At 46.1% G+C, this 6791-nt stretch overlaps 1 protein-coding gene across 2 annotated transcripts in view; it reads left to right on the top strand.

Moving 5' to 3' along the window:
• S1PR3 (sphingosine-1-phosphate receptor 3) overlaps window positions 1–6791 on the top strand; it is a 14454-nt gene that overhangs the window by 1746 nt on the left and 5917 nt on the right. The window contains exon 1 of one of the 2 annotated variants that reach the window (XM_011372372.2): window positions 290–532. The exons of the other annotated variant lie outside the window; for it this stretch is intronic. The gene's annotated coding sequence lies outside the window, so the exon portion shown is untranslated. Of the gene's footprint in view, window positions 1–289; window positions 533–6791 lie in introns of those variants that run through there. 2 annotated transcript variants of the gene reach the window in all.

The raw sequence follows: 6791 nt of genomic DNA, 5'->3' as shown, positions 1-6791 counted from the left end.
GAGGCAGGAGCGGCGGGAGATGGGGGCGGAAGGCTTAAGGCGGGAAGCCGGGGATATGGGGGCGACAGCGATGTGGGGAGATAGAGACGGGGATTGGAATTTGGGGACGCAGCGCCGGGTGGTGGGGAGATGAAGACAAGATGCAGGCTGATGGGGGTGTGGGGGATGGGGAGATAGGGACTGGGGGCGGGGAAGTTGGGAACAGTGCAGGGAGGTGGAGGTGAGGGAGGGGACGGGGAGTGGGGACTGGAGGCGGAGAGCGGGCCCCGCCCCCCGGGCCGCTGGAAAAGTTTGCACCCCAGCGCGCGCTAGTAGAGGCTAGTAGAGGCTGAGGAAGCTGGTCCAGGGACACCCGACAGGCACCTGGAGCTGAACGTGGAGGCAGGACGAGCCCAAGCGAGATCCGCAGACCCCTCGAGCCCTAAAACTATCCTGGTGTCCCCGCCCAGCTCGCATCTGAGCGGAGCAACCGACGCCGGGATGCCAGTGGCCCAAGTCCCCTTCCCAGACGGAGGCGAGCCGGCGGGACAAGGTGAGCGGCCGCGGGGTGGGTGGGAGCAGCCAGGCCCACTTTTCTCACGAAATTCCAGCAGATCCCCGGCAGAATCTCACATCAACGTCACCCCCTCCCCCAAAGTTAGGCGCCCTCCCAGAATGAGAACCTGGGGACTCTGGGACTGTGTGGTCATGGTCATTCTCCTGGGAAAATTATTTTTTTAAGTTACGTTTGCCACAAATTTTCATTTTTCTTCATATTTCTCAAACAAGGCATTCGAGACTGTCAGAACTGGGGGCTAGGAGGAAAAGTCCCGGTGCAGTGATGTTACCACGAAAAATCTGTATGCTGCATTCATAATGGAGCTAAAACCTGGACAAGGGGCAGGAGAAGTCCTTCTCTGGCTTTATGCAGGGAGCCTGCTAGATTTGCCACTTTTAACCACCCTTCTCCAAATTGTTGGTCTTCCTTACACCCCTCTCTCTCCTCTTTCTCTCTCTTTCTGGCATTGGGCACTCCCAATGACATATTTCTTTGCGGTGTTTTTATATTTAGAGAGACTTCTCATTAGATTTTTAAAAAGAACACACTTTGTTTTAAGGACAAAGAAAGAGCAGCAACATGAACTGAAGGCTTTTCTGGAAAATTATTTCAAAAATGGACATCCACCCTGCAAATAGTACTTTCCCCTAGCTGGAGCTCTGAGTACTTCTGGAATTAGGAATTTCTCCTCTGGACATCAGAGGATGCAGACATCGTATGTAATTAATTACATGTTCATAGTTTACCTTCTCAGCATTTATTTTCATTGATGAAAATCTTGCAGCCATGATTAAGAAAAATATAATTACTAGAAAGTACAAGGGAAGGATTAGGTTCTGTGGGTTTATGACTAAGGATGGCCATGCGGGTGGCTGGTGTTGGTGTAGGAGGTGGTAGTGGTGGTAATGGCGGTGGTGGTGATGGGGTTGTGTGTGTGTGTGTGTGTGTGTGTGTGTGTGTGTGTGTGTGTGTGTTACTCGGTTCTGGAACTGTCTGGATCTGTACAATTTCTCACTTAATTGATGCAGAGTTCAATTCCAGTATGAATAATTTTGTGGCCATAGAAGAGTCACATATTGGGTTTTCTCAGTCAGCAAATGTTTACTTTGGGCCTGCTGTCCAGCTACTCTTGTTACCTGACACCAGAGATGTAAAATGCAAGGTCAGCCCTTAAGAGCCGCCCCTAAAGATATAGAACCAATGATTGTTCATCCAGTTTTCATCTTTGAAAATTCTACTTTCCCCCTTTATATTTGTGGATTTCCTTAAGTGCATGAATCTCCTAATTTTCTGTCGTGTGGATAGTAAAAACTCATGTCTCCTGTAGAAGGGGGCTTACACATGGGCTTTATTTCTGAATATTCAAGGACTGATTTTTCTTTCTCTGGAAATTATCACACACTTTTGATTCCATGGTATCTCTTCTATCTCCTAAAGATGCGTATATTTTTATTACCAAACAATGAGCATGCCACCATTTTAAAAAAAATAAAATAAAATAAAAAGTCTTGTAGAGCTCCATTTTTTATGCCAGGATTTAGGACTATGACTTGAGTACTGACACAGCTGGCAAGGCACCTTCAGGCAGTCAGCCACATGAGCCAGAACCTAACCATAGTACTGTGGCCTGCAGGAGCCCATTTTTTCACCTTTGGCTTCATAATTCCTTTCTTATCAGTTCTGGAGTTATTTCATATTATTTCTTTGCCATACATTTTCTGTTGACATAACTAATTGTCTTAGGAGATTTTCCATAGCTTTTGGAAATAATATGATAAACTGAGTGAAATCCTATCTAGTGTCAGTTAATAATATATTTCAGTTATTGTTGTTACAGCCACTGGACATAGAGTTGCCTTTTTTTGTTTTATTATGATTCTATTTTTGAGAAATTGAAGCTGTGTCTCGCAGAAATTCAAAGAGCCCGGGCAACAGGCCAGTTAGGTCAAATCAGTGATGAGATTGTTCAGTGGAGAATGTGATGCCCAGTGGGTAAATCTGGCATCCAGTCAGCACCTTGAGCTGGAGTGGGGATCCTGGTCAACTGATGAGGCTCTTTGGCCTTAACGATGCCATTCCATTTTCCTGGCATCCGAGTCTTCCATATATTTCAGTAAAGCCACCATTCTAGCATTTTGCTAGCATAGTAGCTAGAAGTGATTAGGCTTTAAAGCACTCTGGGAATGCTCTTGTCACCATACAGGTGAAGAACAGGTGGAAAGACAGTTACTTCCAAAAGAGTTTATCACTAAAGTGGTGCATTGGGCACAAACATCCAGCCCAGTGTGGTCTTTTCCAAGCTGTGCAACCAAGGCCAGTGATACCACCCTGCCCCCAACCTTAGTTTCCTCCTGTGTACATTCAGAAGGCAGATGAGGAGAGCAGACCTGGTATCTGCAAGGTGCAATGTGTAGTGCACATGTAATGTCACTGAGTGAGAGCATTGCATTGGGAAGGGATGGGAGGAACTCCATAGTTAGGACTTCTTGGTCAGGATACCTCTTATTTGCTTATGCGTTTAGCTGAGTCAAGGAACTTGGTTCCACACACCCTCATTGATCCTGTGGCAGTCTCTGTAGGAATTGAATACTGTGCTCTTAGAGTATGCAGAGAAGAGAAACTTTGAAAAGCTTGATTGAGAAGCAGAGGGTAAGACGTCTTGCTTCAAAAACAATTGCCTTCCTAAGGACAAGCTTAGATGCCCAGGGAAGCGTTCATTTATGGGTGAAATCTTCACCAGGTTCATCTATAACAGTGATTTATCACTAGGAGTTCCATTATTGGCCTAGAGCAAAGTGCATGCACATGAACGTGTGTGTGTGTGTGTGCGTGTGTGTGTGTGTGTGTGTGTGCATGCGTGTGTGCGTGTGAAGCCTCTTGCTGTGAACTGCCCCTGAAAGCAGAAAGGGGTCACCTAAGAAATCCAAAGTGAGGGAAAATACTCATTAGCAAAGGAATTTTGCTGGGGCCATGAAATGGCAAACTCATTATTTCCTTTCTAAATTCTTTTAAATGAAAGAAAAAATACTGCTTTCCAAGAAATTTTGCTTTTTGGCAAATGCTTGGTGTTTTAATTCAGTTTGGAGGATGAACTAATTGATTTCCCTGGGAGACGATGCCTTTTAAAAATACTACATCCTGTGTTCAACCAGGAAAAATTTCTCACTATCTTACTGTGCTTTTCTTTTTTGCCATTAGAGAGAGAGAGAGAGAGAGAGAGAACGAGAACTTAGACTTTGTGGAAATATTTTCCTTTCTTTTTTTATTTTCCTTTTCATAGTTTGTTTATTTTTCAAATTGACATGTGCAGAGAAAGTGAATCGCTGATGTAGAAAGCACATCTGGAACCCATCTGCAGTCCATTCCTCCCCCCACCCTCCCTGTGGATGTGCCTTCTAAGCTGGGGTGACACACTTTGGAACTAACTACCTTCTAGAAGGTGTTTTATTCCATCTCTGTAAAAAAGAAAAAGCACTGGTGTTGAAACACCTTGAAATGGACTCACAGATCCCAGCTTATGAGGATAAAGTGAGAACCTTTAGGTAACAGTCTCTGTTGAGTGAATCTAAGGCGTGGGCAGTGTATTTCCTTCATACAAGATGCAGGAAGGGGAGGGTTCTGCGGGGGCCAGGCTTTGCCGATGAACATAAGCCAGGCCCACGCAAGCGTGTAGCTCTGTCAGAACCAATGAGCAGGATTGTCTCTATCTTGAGTGCCCGTGGATCTACTATAATATGCCCAGCTTTCTGAGGATGTACAAGACTAGCTGGCACACATTTCTCAGCATTGGGCTTTAAGTGTTCAGGTGGAATTTAAGTGGTGACCAAACTTGGACAGTGTCACTACCAGCCCCAGACACTAATCTTTTAAAATAAAATGTGAGCATTTATAATGTGTAAATCTCACCCTATGAGTGAGAGCTCCCACTCTGCACAAACACTAATTTACAGGTTGCTGACCAAACCCTGTAAGCCTCCGCAGATACCATCCAAATCGGAGCCCAACCTAGACACCAACACAACACGCTATGAAATCAGTGATGCCACAGTCATATAGGCATGTGCTCAAACAAGGATATCTACATCTATGCCTAGCACACCACTTAGGTTAAGAACACAGGGAAACCTCCCCACATCCACAAACAACAATGAATGATGCACTGTCCACTTGATGGAAGCAACAAGAAGGGCATCTGCATACGTGACAGCAGGAGCATCACATTGGAAGATGCAGGCACAACTGTATACTGCAGGGTTCCATTCATGTGAAGGTCAGAAACAGGCTCCACCCAAGGAGAAGAAGCCCAGACAGTGGTCCCATTTGGGAGTGGGCAGTGACTAGAAAGGGTACAAGGGGACCTGAGGGGCTGGCCTCTTGAGTGTCGGGTTGGGATGCGTCCCTGTGGGTTGAGACAGCTGGCCTCCCCAGAGATGCTTTTGACCACGCACAGTAATGTTCAGATGCATCCAGAATCACTCTGGCCTTTAGCCAGCACTTGACTCTTGGGATGATTCTAATTTCTAATGTCGATAATCCGAAGAAAATACGCTTTTAGTTTTCAAAGAGAACTGGATATCTTCCAGCTACACAAAATGTGGAGACTCACATTTAACAACAAAAACAAAAAAAATGTTCTGAAAAAATATGCTCCTTGAGTAATGAATATTTAATTAAAGGAAATGATAAATCAAGCATTAATGAGAAAAGATGTTCATCCTCAGGATTCACAGTTTTGATGGGTCTCTTCTATACTGTTTTTATTGTGGTTATTTTATAGCTAGTTATTAGTTTTTGTTTGCTTGTTTTTTTTTCACTCTGCTCAATTTTATCAAAACTATGTGTGCAGGGGACAAAGAAAAAGATGTCAGTCTGTGGCGCCCTTGGTCTGCTTGCCCTCTGATCTTTACTCCAGGAGAAGTCCGGATCCAGTAGGTTTAAAGGGACTCATATCCTTTCCAGCTAGGCTTCATGGCATAATCAAAGGGGTCTCGGATGTCCAGGAGAAGCCATGAGGCACATAAAATAGCATGGAGTTATCATGGGGAAACTGAGGCATAGGAGACAAGCTTTGGATTTACCGTGGTCTCAAAAACCTTCCCGATGCAGATTCCTGAAGCCCCTTCTTCCTTGTGGTGCAAATTCACATGCAATTCACATCACTCGTTTATTACTACCATTCAGACTACCCTGGTTGTCATAACGCATCATGTTAAGAACGTACCCGTCGTCAGTTCCTGGTACAGAAACTCCTGATGCAGGAGATGTCCAAGAGACATTTTGAGGCAAATCAGACACAGTGGTGTAGTAGACAGAGGGGCAGCCTGGACATAGCAGCAGGTGGCCTAGTGTGGGGGGTGCATGGAGGGCCCTCTGGCCAGCTGTGGGGGAAGAGCAGCCCTCAGGACACTGCTTCTGGATGACTCTCGGTGAAGCTGCACCTGTTTCTCTTCTTTGCCCTGTGCTGGGCCTTTTCCGTGAACAAGGGCACCTTCTGCATGGGGAGTGCTGAGTGCTTGCTCAGTGGTTGTGCCCTGAGGTGGGAAGTAATGGGGAGATAACGGGGGACCAAGTTCTCCTGAGCATGGTGTCTGACCACGTGGGGTGTGGGCTCCCCATCCACCGCTCACAGATAAAGAATAGATAGAGAAGCAGCGATAAAGAACACACACAGTCGTGGGACACCTGTTAATGTACGAGGTGCTGCGAGAGACACTGTAAACTTCATGAAGTCAGTGTGAGGATTAGATAAATCACTTCAGGCAAAGGGCTCCGGTGGTGTCAGCTGCTGTTATTATTTTTACTCTTAAAAACACAGCTTGCAATTTGCTTTAAAAAAATGGCATGTGGCCTCTGAGAAAAGTCACCAAGGGCTGGGCTGATTCTAGAAAGTGTCACAGTGGAGGTAAAATTTGACTCAAGGCTTGAAGGACTGACAAGATTTAAGTAAAAATGGAGGAAGGGCAAAAGTAGCTGGTTGGAAAGATGCCCGTCTGGGTGATCCATCCCTGTCTCCTCTGAGAAAACCAGCAGACAAGGCCCATTTTCCTTGCTGGGCCTCAGTCCGAATGTATGTGGAGGTGCTGGGGCTAGGGGTTGGGGGCAGCCTTGCCCTCTGCCCAAGGCAGCAAGGTGACCCTGGGCTTGGATGGGCCATGATCAGGGAAGGCAGCCCAGGGCTGATCGGCGATGGGGGAGACCTCGGTAGGTGCCCACTCCAGTCTTTCATTGTTAGCCTGGCCTCAGAACTTGCTTA

This window comes from Pteropus vampyrus, unplaced genomic scaffold (assembly GCF_000151845.1).
Source record: "Pteropus vampyrus isolate Shadow unplaced genomic scaffold, Pvam_2.0 Scaffold205, whole genome shotgun sequence".
NCBI classification, from domain to species: Eukaryota; Metazoa; Chordata; class Mammalia; order Chiroptera; family Pteropodidae; genus Pteropus; species Pteropus vampyrus.
Note: the sequence above shows the minus strand (reverse complement) of the source record. Positions and strands in the feature narration are given on the sequence as shown.